Source organism: Quercus robur, chromosome 5 (assembly GCF_932294415.1).
Source record: "Quercus robur chromosome 5, dhQueRobu3.1, whole genome shotgun sequence".
In the NCBI taxonomy this organism is placed as follows: domain Eukaryota; kingdom Viridiplantae; phylum Streptophyta; class Magnoliopsida; order Fagales; family Fagaceae; genus Quercus; species Quercus robur.
Genome location: NC_065538.1, coordinates 36,091,851 through 36,108,199, shown reverse-complemented (window position 1 = coordinate 36,108,199; position 16,349 = coordinate 36,091,851).

The following is a 16,349-nucleotide window of genomic DNA, read 5'->3' as shown; positions in this document are numbered from 1 at the left end:
GGGTATTCACCAACTTGGACGAGTTAGTTTAGTGGATGAACTTACCTTTCACAGCGCAGGTAACTTCTTTCCCCCTCCCAGCCAAGTTCTGGATGCCATAGGTGGAAACGAATGATGGGTCAAGGGACCTGCTCGACCATCTGGAGTCATTCAAGACCTCATGCACCTACAAAGGGGTTTCAGAAGAGATTATGTGCAGGGCGTTCCCCACTACACTTAAGCGACTAGCAAGGATATGGTTCAGCAAACTGACCTCTAATACCATCTCTACCTTCAAGGAATTGAGCGAATACTTCGTCACCCACTTTATTAAAGGACAGAGGTACAAGAGGTCCTCAACAAGCCTGTTGAACATTAAGCAATGAGAAGATGAAAGCCTGAGGTCATACGTGACATGTTTCAACAAGGAGGCCCTTTTGATTAACAAAGCCGACGATAAATTTTTGGTCACCACATTCACCAATGGGCTCTAGTTAGGAGTGTTCCTCCTCTCCATCTACAAGAACTACCCGAAGACAATGGCCAATATGCTATACAAGGCCATGAAGTATATGAATGTTGAAGATGCCATGATTGCCCGAGGGGGCAGGCCAAAGAAGAGAGAAAGACAAGATGATCCCCATCCCGACAAAGGAAGAAAGCCTGCCCGAACAAGCGACCGAAGGGGCAATAGGAGATCAAGACCTCCGCTTGGAAGGATTGTCAACTTCTTACCACTAAATACCTTGCTAGATTAAGTTCTTATGTAGGTAAGGGACGACACGACGTTGACTTGGCCGGACAAGCTGAAGGGGTCTAAACAAAAGGTTTAGAAACAAGTATTTTAGCTTCAACCGAGATCATGGGCACGACACTTCCAAATGTTATGACCTAAAGTAGTAGACTGAAGCCCTCATAAAGCAAGAAAAATTACAATGGTTCATCAAAAGCGGAGAGAACCCGCCAAGGAACCCTGAACCCAACCAATGGGTCGAAGAAAGGCCAAGGACCCCACTTGGAGAGATAAGGGTGATCATAGGAGGAAGTACAATGGCTGGATCCTCTAAGAAGACGAGAAAGACATATTTACAGATAGTGCAAAATGTCTAGATTTTTGGCTGACAGCCTAAAATGACTAGGGTTGACAACCTAACCATCAGCTTCATGGAAGAGGATGCTTGACGTCTCCACCACCCTTATGACGAAGCTTTGGTCATTAACTTGTCGATAGCGGACTTCAACACCCAATGAATGCTAGTGGATAATGGGAGTTCTGCGGACATCCTTTACTACCCTACATTCCAGCAAATAAGGATTGACAAGGAGCACCTTCTTCCCTCATACACATCGCTAGTTAGATTTGGTGGTACCAAGGTCTTCCCTGTTAAGACCATTACCCTACCAGTAACCATTGGAACGTACCCTCAGTAGCTCACTAAGGAGGTCAATTACTTAGTCGTTGATTGGTCCTCCACCTACAATGCTATCATTGGGCGACCTATGCTCAACACATGAAAGGCAGTCATGTCTACGTACCACTTACTGGTAAAGTTTCCAACGGGGTATGGGATAGGAGAAGCACGCGGAGATCAAATTGCCTCTAGAAATATGTGAATGCTACATAGCCATGCTAGAAATGGACGATCATTTGCAAGTGTTAAACATTGAGGGGTGATAAGTCATGGTAGAAACAACGGAAGACTCAGAGGAAATCTCCTGGACGATAACGTCCCAAGTCGGATCACCCGTATCGGTACGCAGGCCGATCCATTAGTCCGCAAGGAGCTTGCCCTCTTCCTGAAGAATAATCAAGATGTCTTTGCTTGGACTCATGAGGACATGCTAGGGATTAATCCAAGTGTCATGGTTCACAAGCTCAATATGTCCTCATCCTTCCTTCCCGTTCGACAAAAGAAGAGAGTCTTTACCCAAGAAAAAGACAAAGCCATAGTAGAAGAAGTCTACAAGTTGCTGGAAGCAGACTTCATCAGGGAAATGTATTATCTTGAATGGTTAGCCAACCTAGTGATAGTCAAAAAGGCGAATGACAAGTGGAAGATGTGTGCGGACTTCACTAACCTAAACAAAGCCTGCCTGAAGGACAGTTACCCACTCTCATGCATTGACCTCCTTATGGACTTGACAACTTGACATTAGCTATTAAATTTCATGGACGCTTTCTCTGGATACAACCAGATCAGGTTGGATGAAGCTAACCAAGAGAAGACTTCATTCGACATGAGCCAAGGGCTATTTTGTTACAAGGTCATGCCATTCGGGTTAAAGAACGTGGGGGCAACATACTAAAGGCTTGTGACTAAAATGTTCGTTTGGTAGATTGGGCGGAACGTTGAGATATATGTGGATGACATGCTTGTGAAGAGCACAAAGGAGGATCATCACTTGGACGATCTTTGGTAGGCATTTAGAACCCTACTCCTCTAAGACATGAAACTCAATCCCAGCAAATGTGTGTTTGGAGTATCATCGGGAAAGTTTTTGGGCTTTTTGGTATCGCAGTGAGGCGTGGAGGCCAACCTCGACAAAATTTAGGCCATATTGGAAATGACACCTCTAAAGAACATTAAGGAGGTACAAAGCTTGAACGGTAAGGTTGCGGGTCTTAACAAGTTCGTCTCCAGAGCAATGGACAAATGCTTGCCATTCTTCAAAATGCCGAAAAAAGCCTTCAAATGGATCAACGAATGCCAGAAAGCCATCGAGGAGCTAATGACATACCTTGCATCCTTGCCACTACTTAGTCCATCCAGACCCGATAAAAAACTCTCCCTCTACTTAGTCGTATCCCTAACGGTCGTCATCACGGTCCTCATTCAAGAAGAGGATTGCATACAGTTACCCGTTTACTACCCCAGCCGAGCATTTTGAGGGGCAGAAGGAAGGTACCCCCTATGTAAAAGTTAGCCTTTGCCCTAGTCATGGCCACCTAAAAACTCAAGCTGTACTTCCAAGCACACACCATAGTGATCCAGAAGGAAAAACCATTACGAAGGGCAATGAACAATCCAGAGGCAGCTGGACGATTGGTCTTATGGATGATAGAGCTCGGCGAGTTCGACATACTATACTAACCAAGAACTGCGATCAAGGCCTATGCCTTGGCTAACTTCATCGCCAAATTCATAGCAAAGGAAGATGAAGATGAAGGACCAAGGCCGTGGATGATATGGACAGGCAACTCGTCCAACCAATGCCCTAGAGAAGTCGAGGTCGTCGTATCATCACCAGAAGGAGATTTGGTAGAGTGTGTAATCTGTTTCCAATTTCTGACAACCAACAATGAAGCCGAGTATGAAGTAGTCCTCATGGGTCTTGACTTGGCCAAAGTAGCAGGGGCTTCGTTAGTAGTCATACACAACGACTCACAAGTTTTTGTTGGATATATCAATGGAGACTACAAAGCTAAAGGGGAATGAATGAAGGAATACCTAAATATGGTCAAAGAAAGGGTGAGCCAGAAGTTCATGGCTAAATTTGTGCAAATCCTGAGGGAAGAGAATGAGCAAGCTGATCGTCTATCCTTCGTCCAATACTCACCTGTGATTAACAAAATAGGTGTACAGGTGTTCCCCATAGGGGCCGATTGGATGACACTAATCATCTACTACCTCAAGAACAAGATAATGCCAGAAGAACACAATGCTTCCCGAATGCTGAAGGTGCAGTCATCACATTTCGTGCTGATTGGGGATGTCTTTTACAAAATGGGCTTCTCTCGTCATAAGGGAAGTCCACGAGGGAGTATGTGGAAACCATTCAAGAGCGTGCTCACTAGTTCATAAACTCATACGAGCAGGGTACTATTGGCCCACTATGCAGATGGACACCCAGTCCTATATAAAGGTGTGCGACAGATGCTAATACTTTAGCAACATCATACGACAACCGTTGGAGCAGCTTACCCCAATGAACACTCCCTATTCAATTACTCAGTAGGGGCTTGACATAATGGGACCCTTCCTTTTAACAATGTGGCAACTCAAGTTCCTCGTTGTAGGGATCTACTACTTCACTAAATGGGTCTAGGTAGAACCCTTAGCCACTGTCACTAAGAAGAATGTCTGAGGCTTTGTTTGGAAGAGCATTATTTGCCGCTTCGGTATCCCAGACTCTTCGTCTTTGACAATGGAAAACAATTTGACAACGACGCATTCATGGACTTCTGCTAACAACTGGGAATCAAAAACCACTATTCATCACCCACTCACCCACAAGCCAATGGTCAAGTTAAGGTTACAAACCAATCCTTACTTAAGATAATTAAGACTTGGCTTAAGGGAGCAAAGGTGATATGGCCAGACAAACTACCAAGTGTGTTATGGACATATCGGACGATGGCTCGCACACCCATAGGCAAAACAACCTTCCTTACAATTTGGAGTGAAGTTGTCATCCCAACAGAAGTTGGATTAACTAGCTACAGGGTGGCCCACCATGATGAATGAAGGAATGAAGAATGAATGCTCTTGCAGTTGGACCTTTGGATGAAGTTAGGGCGACGGCTGAGCAACGGATCGCACATTATCAGGACCTGATGGCAAAGCACTACAACACCAAGGTCAAAACGCACTTTCAGGTCGAGGACCTAGTCTTAAGGAAGGTGACAATAGCTACCAAAGACCCCATGTAGGGCAAGTTAGGATCGTTGACTGCCATAGAAAGGGGACCTACCACCTAGAGACCCTCGATGGGCAAAGATTCCATCATCCATGGAATATTGAGCACCTGCGAAGATACTACCAGTAGTGAGCAACTACAAACTATGTTATTGCTTTTACAAACTTTGTTATTGCTTTTCTCTTTTACTACTGTTAAAGTAGGATATTAAGTTTTTCAGTTATTGAAATAAGACTTAAGGATTATTAGACACATTATCTACATTTTTCTACATTATTTGTATCTTTTGTCAAGGATCTACCTTTTGAGAAATTTTCTACAGAAAATCCGAAGTCCTACTTATAGGATGGACAAATCACCAAGGACATCGGCGGGTACCTTGGCCTTAAAATCTATCAAGTCCTACCTATAGGGTGGATGGATCACTAAGGACACCGATGGGTACCTTGGCCTTAAAATTTATCAAGTCCTACCTACGGGGTGGATGGATCACTAAAGGCACTAACGGGTGCCTTGGCCTTAAAATTTATCAAGTGCTTCCTACAGGGTGGACAAATCACCAAGGGCGTCAATAGGTGCCTTGGTCTTAAAATTTATCAAGTCCTACCTATGAGACGAACGAATTGTTAGAGGTACTAATGGGTGCCTAGTTATAGGCGATCATGAACCTTATGCATCGACGGGTGCCTTGGTCTTAAAATTTATTAAGTCCTACCTATGGGATGAACGAACGGTCAAAGGTACTGATGGGAACCTAGTTGTAGGTGATCATGAACCTTACCTACATAGTGGACAAATATCCAAAAAATATCCATGGGTATGCAATCACTCAGGAGTAGTCAAGTCCTTATGATAGATAGGGGGTATACCCACAATCACAATAAGCATACAAAATAAAAGGAATAAGTAATGAATAACAGCGACGAATGAAAAAAATGATAAATATAACAAAAGCCTTGATAAACCCGATAGGGATAAAAGTTAATACATAAAGACCAAAACAAGGCCCTCCATTGTTTTGAAATTATTCTTACAAAATACCAAAATAAATAACAAAAAAGCAAGGCTAGGCTAGAAGAGCATTAGGAACAGGTTGAGCTTCAGGAGTAGACGAACCCTCGGGAGTAAATGGACCATCTGGAATAGTTTGGCCTTCAGGGACATTCGTGGGTGACACCGTCGGCTTCATTCATAACAGCGTTGGCACCACCAGGCATTAGTGGAATGGTGTCATTGATCACCACTTGAGACGAGTCCAGGTTGGGGTAAAGGGTAGTGACCTGCTTAAGGCAATCATCGAAGCTGTCACCGTAGAATCCACCATACTTATCGTAGAATGGTTAAGAGGTTTAGTACTCTACCATGGCGTTAGCCTTAGCCTACTCCATCTGCTCACAATGGGTGGCTAGCTTTGTCGTCATGTTGGTGTTTGCCTTACCCAGCCCTTCACAATGACGGGTAGCTGTCTCTAGCTTGGCCTTCTTCTTCGTCAGCTCAATGTTAAGAATACGTAGCTTCCTTGTATTGATTTAGCTGGTTTGCTTCATACTCTAGACAGGTACGCTGGCAACGGACCACCCCCTCCTTAGCCTCGCATATAGCATGAAGGGCCTTCATCCTTACCATAGCCTACAAAAAGATAACGGTTATAATAGAGAAAGAAAAAAAAGGGAGAAAAGAAAGAAGTGAACTCGACAGATACTCACCTTTGCTAGGTCGAAGAGGCCAGAAACCCCCAAGTCCTCAATGGCATGCTAGCCACATTAATCCACATTAGTGTTTTTAATGATCGAGTTGACCATCTCGATAGCATATTCCTTATGGCTCACAAATCTCTAGACAAGGCCAGAGGTGACGGGGCCTTAGGCCGTCATTAGGCCCTTAATAGCACCATGACGAGGAGGTGGGGGAGCTTTCTACGATAGATCCTCCTGATTTGCTCCAGTAGATTAGCCCGTCACCTTCTTGGTAGGATGGTCATCTTTTTTCGTGCCCTTCCTCTTGGGAATGTTTTTAGGAGGAGACGTTACCTTAGAAAGAGAAGCTGATGCCTCCCTTTGTAACTTAAGGCGAGCAACGACGAACTTCCTCACCAAAGTCCTCTACCTACCAATGTCTATCTTTGAAATATTTTTACAAAGGAAACTAGGAAACTGCGGCATTAAAATAGATAACCAAAAAGTAGAAAGGTAAGAAGAAGGAAATTACGTCGACGGGCGTATATGTCCAATTGTCGGGCTTCAACCATTGGCTTTGGACCACCACAAAAAGCGTGGAGGGTATCAAGTGTGATCAAGTCCCTCCACTTCCTTTGATCAAATTGAATCTCCCAAACACGATTAAGGAAACTCTCCTGCTCCTCGATTATCTTTGGACGGGCTTATGCTGAAACAAGTTAAAAGCAGTAGGTTAGTTACATAACTAAAGCTAACGGGATGAATTAGAAAACAGACACTGACGACTCACTAGACTTATTTAAAATGTCCCAAGTATTATCGAACTCATCGAGCATGCTATCCCATTCCTCAAGTTTACACACTCAGTCCGTCCCTTGTACAAAAAAGTACCTATTCTTCCAGTTCCTATTGGAGTTAAGCATGTCTAACACCAACCTAAACAATGACTTCCTCAACACAAAGTTGTAGATACCCTTTAACGAGTATATCTGTTGAGGCTTGTAGTAATAGAAAAACTCTTCAAGTGTAAAGCGACGGTTTCCCTCACTTAACTGACCCCATATCACCTCGGCCCCAATAAACATCCTCCATGCATTTTAGGCAATCTAGCTGATAGAAAAGACTAAACAGTTAGCAAGTTGACGATGTAGTTCCGTTAGCGGCAACCTTAACCTAGTAGTGAACATAGCGTACTACATGTCAACGTTTGTTGTCTTGCCTGAATAACACTTCTCGAATTTCCATGGCAAACGCATAGGGATATGGTCAGGGATTTGGTAACGGGCATGGAGGGTGTTGAAAACCTTCAATGACATGGTTAGATAGAAGTCAATCATCGTCCATATCAAGGGAAGGATGAAGGGCCTATGGCCCTCACCTTCTACCTCGCCTACGACCCCCATCTCCTTCTCCAGGTCCTCCCCCTCCTCACCATCATCTTCCTGGTCATACTCATCCTCATCCTCTTCATCTTTCTCCTCTTCCTCCTCAGCAAGAGAATGGGCAGACGGTTCCTTTTCTGGGGACTAGGTCAAATCCTCCATGGGCTCATGACCTAACAGATAGACTTTGTCGTAGCCGTACCCTCACGGACTAATGACAACTATTCACTCATCACTTTTCTATCACTTGACATCTATTCACCTACATGCGATGGATCTATACTGAGAACCTACTCGTACGGTAGGCCTCTAAAAATGACGACTAGCTAAGTTCAAAGGACAGTAATTAAAATAAAGTAAAGAAAATTTACGTAGAAAGGAGTCAACGGTAGTTTGATGGTCAAGATAACGGATGCAGAAAAATATGAAAGTAGTGACGGAGTGGCTTGAAGTCACAGCAAAAGATGAAAACAAAATGAAAAAGATAAAACTAAGGAAGAAGAACTATTTATAGGGCGAAGGAGTGCAGTATACGAAGTGACGTTTCTGATTAGAAATAAGGCCAATCAATGAGTACCACGTGTCAGCTAGCATTCATTACAAAAGCTACCTACCCCCATCAATGACACACTTCCCAATAAAAACATTAATATTCATAAAAAAATTAAAAAAATAAAAACCTTATTTACTCCGAGACATGTCGAGCATAGCTGAAAGGCCCATAAAGTAGGGGGTAGCTGATAAGGGTATTTTTGGAATAAGGAATTAAACAATAAAGAGCCTGTTAGCAAAGGGTGAAATTAGCGGCACCAATACCCAAAGGAGTTGTCGGTCTCGAGAAAGGTCCATTTGGAACCTTAAGCCCTACACCAAAAGAAGCTGATGGTTGAGTAGACGAACCCTTGAAAGCTAATGGATACATTTCCATATCAAGCGGACGTATCCTATCAACAAACGGATGGGCACATCGATAGATCCAACGTGGCCTTGCGTGGTCTCCATGCACGTTCTTATATGGAAACATCTTGCACACCATGCATAACGACCCTACCCCACGACTTTTTCCTTCCCAGTATGGAAGCTATCCCTCAGATCTAGATGTTAGCAATTTCACCTCCTCCCTATAAGGAAAAACCCTGTATTCCTGGGATCTAGTTCTCCTTTGCATCACTATATAAACCACAGGTATCCTCTTTTCCAAGTTACACAAAAAATCCCTAGCTCTCTCACTATAGAGTTCTTGGAGATTTCTCATTCACTGACTTAACCTTTAGAGGGTCTTTGCCTAGTACCCCACCAGTGCATTCTATTTGGTTCTTGTTTTCTTATTCTTTAGGTATCCATTGGTGTGACTAAGGGCAATCAACTCACTAATGATTTATATATATATATATATATCTTCTTCTCGTATAGTGACAACATAATACCTCCCAACTTAGGCTTGAAAGTGGAGGACATTGAGGTTGTGTGTTTACCATGGATATGAAATAGCACCAAGAGTCATGTTTCTACTAATACTAGAAGTAGTGGTGTGCATGAATGAGATTGGATCGGGTTAAGGGGATTTTTCAACCTAACTTACTATGGTGGTTTAAAAAAATATCCAACATAACCCAAACTATCACAAGGATCCAACCCAACCCAGATGGATTGGGTTGGAATTTTTTTCAATTACTATTATTATTGAATTAATCATATAACAACAACACCAAAAACTATTTTAAATTTTAATACTACTTTAAGTTTAAGTCAACACAAATAACAACAAATTTTAATAGTTCTTCAATCCAACACAACACAAAATAAATAACAAAATTGTATAATATATTTTTAAATATAGGTGGATGTCAAGTTAGGTGAATTTTTGAATCTTATGACCCAAATCCAACTCGACTTACTGTAAAAGAAATTTCACAATCCACCAATCCTTGTAAATCGACCCAACTTGGAGGGTTAGGGATCAGGTCGATTTTGGCAGGTTGACTACACTCCCCTAACTGGAAGGACAAGGCAAATGTAATCCATGATAATGACCACCAACTAGCATACAACATAACCTTCAACTCACTTTTCAGGATATCATTATAATTGCAATTAGCAATTAGCATAGAATGAAAATAGTTGGGGGTTGAAGGATTTGAACATTGGATGTCTTCACTTGAAATATGAAGAAATACTAGTTGAGCTATAAGACTTTTGGTGGATTTCAAAAAATTTATATATATATATATAAAACCAAAGTTTAACGAAAATCCAATCAGATTTCCCATTATAGTTTAATTTTATGCCACGTGTCTCATCTAAGGTTTTTTTTTTTTTTTTTTTTTTGGTGTGTGTGTGTGTTGAGAAAGGTGTCTCATCTAAGTATATATCTATATATTCTATATCTAAAAGCTAAAGCATAACATTTATTGTTGCTATACTTCTGTTGAGCTACTTTAGTGGCCATATCATCCACTTATTTCCACTATTAGGTTATAAATTGACCCTAGTTAATTAATTCAACCACCTAAGTTGATTTATTATCCAAATTATATGCAATATTGTTAAGGTACGAACAAATCACCATGAACGAGAAATAGATTGACACAGTGATTTGTTAATTAATGGAGAAAACCTTCACAAGACAAAAACCCCACCAGGTGAATTTCAAGTTACCACTCCTAAGAATCCACTAATTAAGAACAAGTTGTTACAAGTATAATGAATCATACCACTACCCGCCTTATTCCAAAATACCAACCTACAGTTGAACCCTTAAGCTAATCACCAATTAGATTTGATCTTGTAGAGACTTCTTCTTTGCACAAATTTCCAATTTGTGACCAGCCAAGCAACTTGATGGTGTTGTTGATGCAAAGTTCTTAAATCCACACTTGTAGACATGAAAGCTACATGTTTATAAAACCATAAGGTGCAAAAAAGTGCGTATCTCAATAAGAGTTTCTTTGTGTGTGTCTATATATCAGATAATGACTATAAAATTATGCTTTTATATCCTTTGAAATCCTAGAAATGAAGCCCTATAAAAGCCTTGTCATCATGGGCCAAAAACAAGTCTGTATGTTTAGAATCTATAAACCTCGATAGTTTATCAAGGAAGGTATTGATGCAGCCACCCTCTATCCTTAGGACTGACAACTAGCCAGCCAACCTTTCTGGCCTCTTAGGACTGCCAGCAGCCCCTTATTTTGACTTATCATATCTGCCATGTACCCCTCCTCTACCATTAGGACTGACAACCAGCCAGCCAAACTTTCTGACCTCTTAGGACTGCCAGCAGCCCCTTATTTTGACTTCTCATATCTGCTATATATGCTCATTAATTACAGCTTTGACTTATGTAACTATTAGCTACTTTATTTCCTAATAGTTAAAGATTATAAATAGGCTAGCTATGTAAGAGTAAAATCAGTTTTTTATGTGAATATAATTCAGTTTCAGACCTGGACAGAAACTTGTTTCTCCAGTTTCTCTGTAATTCCAGCTTTAATTCTTAATTTTAATGCAATTCTAGTTCAAGTTCTCAATCAATTGATCTTGATTTCCATCATTTGGTATCAGAGCACAGATCTGGTCCTCTTTTTTTCCCTACCACTTTGATCATTTGAGCCCTAGATTTCCTTGTGTTTCTTTTTTCTCCCTTCATTCAAGATCCTAGAATTTAGATCTAGGTTCCTTGTGACAATCAAATCTTTGGCTGTTGCAAATATCACAGATTTGATCACTTGTGTTGTTACGTCTATTCGCAATTTTTTTTCAAAGATTGTGAAGCTTCTAATGGCTCAAGGAAGGAGAGGAAGGAGAGGCGGAATAAGGGGGAATCAAATGAATGTTGGGGAAGGAGTTGAAGCCAACCCTCCAGTGGGGAGGAATGTTGGACGGAATCAAAACATCGAAAGAGAAGACATTATTGCTGAATTAAGGAGACAAGTTGCGGCACTTACGGAGGTGGTGCAGCGTATGCAGCCTCCTCATGAGACTACCGATGAGTCCGATGACTCTCATTCTCATTTTGAGAACCCTTTTGGAGCTCCTCCAAGGGGTAGGCCTTATGTGGAAAGAAATGAGCCAAGGCTTGACTACAACTTCAAGGTTGAAATTCCAGAATTTCAAGGGAGTCTCAAACCGGAAGACTTTGTAGATTGGCTGAACACCGTTGAAAGGGTGTTTGATTATTATGAAGTTATAGATGAAAAGAAAGTGAAGCTAGTCGCTATTCGCCTTAAAGGGAGAGCTTCCGCTTGGTGGGAACAATTGCAAATTTCTCGCCAAAGAAGTGGTAAAGTCAAGATCAAGAGTTGGGAGAAGATGAAGAAAAAGCTCCGTGAGCAATTTCTTCCTTTCAACTACACCCAATCACTCTACAAAGACCTACACAACCTTAAGCAAGAGGGAAGTGTAGAGGAGTATACGGAGGCGTTTCACCAACTTGTAGTAAGGGTAGATTTGAATGAAAGTGAAGAGCAAATGGTTGCAAGGTACTTGAGTGGATTGAAGCCATCCATCCAAGATGTCCTTAGTCTTCAATCATTGTGGAACGTGTCGGAAGCCTACAACCGGGCTTTACTGGTAGAGAAGCAACAAACTAGGCCAGCTTTAAGGTCTGGACAGTGGGGTTCCAGGTCTGGGCAGGGGATTTCCAGCCAATATAAGGTTGGGAATTCAAGTACAAATGGGAGAGGAGAAACTTCTGGGGTTGAACAGCAACCAGCAGGTTCTAAATCTGCTATTACAGCCCCAAAACAGTCCCAAACAGCCACTGTTGGCGGGGGTAGACAGCAACAGGTGGGTACTTTCAAATGTTTCAAGTGTGGAGAGCCGGGTCATCGATCTTCGGATTGTAGGAAGAAGGCTCTTATGTTGGAGGAAGTAAAAGAGCTTGAACATGAAGATGGAGAACCCATCTTTGATCAACCTTCAAATGAGGTTGGTGGTGATTTTGAAGAAGAAGAGGGCTTGACACTTGTGATGAGAAAGACTCTTCTTGCTCCTAAATTCAATTCCGAAGAAGATTGGTTGAGAACCAATATTTTTTATACAACTTGCAATATTGGAGGAAGAGTTTGTAATATGATCATCGATGGGGGAAGTTGTGAAAATGTGGTCTCTCAGGAGGTGGTTGATAAGTTGAGGCTTGCCACTCAAGATCACCCACATCCCTACAAACTTTCTTGGTTCAAGAAGGGCAATGAGGTGAAAGTAACGAAGCGTTGCTTGGTGCCATTTTCTATTCAGAAGAAATATTTTGATGAAGTTTGGTGTGATGTAGTACCAATGGATGCATGCCATATCCTTCTTGGAAGACCTTGGCAATATGATCGCCAAACGATGCATGATGGGAAGAAGAACACCTATACCTTAAGCAAAGACAATCAGCAATTTACTTTGCTGCCAATGAAGGAAAAGGTGACTTCTAAATCCTCTACAACCTCTTTACTCACTTCTAAAAGCTTCGTTCAAGAAAGTCAAGATAGTGGCTACATTTTCGCATTAATTCCAGTCAACACAGTGGCTGGAACTGATGTTCCTAGTGCTGTCACTGAGTTATTACATCAATATGGTGATGTTTTTCCCCATGAGTTACCTCCTAACTTGCCTCCTATGCGAGACATTCAACATGCCATTGATTTGGTACCGGGTGCACCCCTTCCAAACAAGGCAGCATATCGTATGGCTCCAAAGGAGAAGGAAGAATTGCAAAAACAGGTTCAAGAGCTTCTTGATAGAGGCTACATTCGGGCTAGTATTAGCCCTTGTGCGGTACCCGCTCTCTTGACTCCTAAGAAGGATGGCTCTTGGAGGATGTGTGTGGATAGTAGAGCTATCAACAAGATCACAATCAAGTATCGTTTTCCAATTCCTAGATTGGATGACATGCTAGATTGCTTGGCGGGTGCAAAGGTGTTTTCCAAGATTGATTTGCAAAGTGGGTATCATCAAATTAGAATTCGCCCAGGAGATGAATGGAAGACGGCCTTCAAGACACATCATGGGTTATTTGAATGGCATGTTATGCCATTTGGTTTGACAAATGCACCTAGCACTTTCATGAGGGTGATGACACAAATGTTGCAACCACTATTGGGGGTTTGTGTTGTGGTGTATTTTGATGATATTTTGGTGTATAGCCGCTGTTTGGAGGATCACTTGGTGCATTTACAGCTTGTGCTTGACATTTTGAGGAGAGAAAAGTTTTATGGTAACATGAAAAAGTGTAGCTTTGGGATGGATCAAGTGGTGTTCTTGGGGTATGTTGTGTCTTCCAAAGGAGTGTTCATGGATGAAAACAAGGTTAAGGCTATTGTTGATTGGCCTACACCTTCTAGTGTGCATGAGGTGAGGAGTTTCCATGGTCTTGCTACCTTTTATAGAAGGTTTATTAGCAATTTTAGCACCATTGCAGCACCTCTCACCAATTGTCTCAAACAAAAGTCCTTTGTTTGGACTGATGAAGCCCAAGAAAGCTTCCAACTTTTGAAGAGGAAGTTAACCGAAGCTCCTATCCTTGCCTTGCCCAATTTTGACAAGATATTTGAGCTCAATTGTGATGCATCAGGAGTGGGAATTGGGGGTGTCCTTAGCCAAGAAGGGCAGCCCATAGCATTCTTTAGTGAGAAGTTGAATGAAGCAAAACTTAGGTATTCTACCTATGACAAGGAATTCTATGCTATTGTTCAAGCCATCAAGCATTGGAGTTACTATTTGGCCTACAAGGAGTTTATTCTACACACCGATCATGAGGCTTTGAAATATCTCAATAGCCAATCTAATGTGAACAAGAGACATGCTAAGTGGGTAAGCTTTTTGCAGCAATTCACTTTCTTATTGAAACATCAGTCAGGAATTCTCAACAAAGTGGCTGATGGGTTGAGTAGGAGGACTAATTTCTTGGTGGAAATGCAAGCTAAGGTTGCTGGTTTTGAAGTTTTCAAGGAGAATTACCAAGATGACCCACATTTTGGTGATTTATACCAACAATTGCAGCAGGGACAGCAACCTACCAAGTCTGACTTTTGGTTGAAGGATGGATTTCTTTTCAAAGGACTGAAATTATGTGTGCCTAAATGCTCTCTAAGGGAGTTGATGATTGTTGAACAACATAATTTGGGGCATTTTGGCAAATCAAAGACCCTAGAATTCCTTAAACAAGACTACTTTTGGCCGGGAATGACTAAAGATGTTGAGCGGCATGTTCAAAGGTGCCAAGTTTGTCAAAAAGGAAAGGGTACAACCACTAATGCAGGTCTGTATTTACCCCTTCCAGTGCCTAATAAACCATGGGAATATATTAGTATGGATTTTGTTCTTGGCCTTCCATCTACACAACGAAAGAGTGATTCAATCATGGTGGTAGTGGATCGTTTCTCCAAGATGGCTCACTTTATCCCATGCAAGAAGACTTCAGATGCTTCCAATGTGGCTGCTTTATTTTTCAAAGAAGTCTACAAGCTTCATGGTGTACCCCTATCTATTGTTTCCGACAAGGATGCTAAATTTCTTGCTCATTTTTGGCGAACTCTATGGCGCAAGATAGGAACTGAATTGAGTTTCAGCACTTCTTTCCACCCTCAAACGGATGGTCAAACTGAAGTTGTCAACCGAAGTCTTGGAAATCTCTTGAGATGCTTGATTGGAGAAAATCCTAGAAATTGGGAAAGTATCCTTCCCTTGGCTGAATTTGCTTACAACTCTTCTCTTAATCGGACTATTAACACATCTCCTTTTGAAGTTGTGTATGGGAATAAACGTTTGAGTGTCTTAGATTTGGCACCCTTGCCACTTTCTAAGAAGGAGAATGTAAGAGCAACAGAAATGACAGATTTTATGCAATCTGTCCATGCACAAGTCAAGGAGAGAATTGAACATTCCAATGCAAACTACAAGGCTGCTGCTGATATTCACCGAAGGAGACTAATTTTCAAGGAAGGGGATCTTGTATGGGTGATTTTGACTAAAGAAAGGTGTCCTCATGGCTCCTATTCCAAGTTGGGAGCAAGGAAAGTAGGTCCATGCAAAGTATTGACTAAAATCAATGACAATGCCTACACAGTCCAACTACCCCCTCACTTAAACATCTCTAATGCCTTCAATGTGAAGCATTTGAAGCCTTATTTTCCAACTGAAACTTGAGGGCAAGTTTCCTTTATGGAGGGGAGTATGATGCAGCCACCCTCTATCCTTAGGACTGACAACTAGCCAGCCAACCTTTCTGGCCTCTTAGGACTGCCAGCAGCCCCTTATTTTGACTTATCATATCTGCCATGTACCCCTCCTCTACCATTAGGACTGACAACCAGCCAGCCAAACTTTCTGACCTCTTAGGACTGCCAGCAGCCCCTTATTTTGACTTCTCATATCTGCTATATATGCTCATTAATTACAGCTTTGACTTATGTAACTATTAGCTACTTTATTTCCTAATAGTTAAAGATTATAAATAGGCTAGCTATGTAAGAGTAAAATCAGTTTTTTATGTGAATATAATTCAGTTTCAGACCTGGACAGAAATTTGTTTCTCCAGTTTCTCTGTAATTCCAGCTTTAATTCTTAATTTTAATGCAATTCTAGTTCAAGTTCTCAATCAATTGATCTTGATTTCCATCAGGTATAACAGTTCATTAACGCTCAGTAGATCATAGGTGTCAAAATAGGTATCAAGATAACCTGTTTT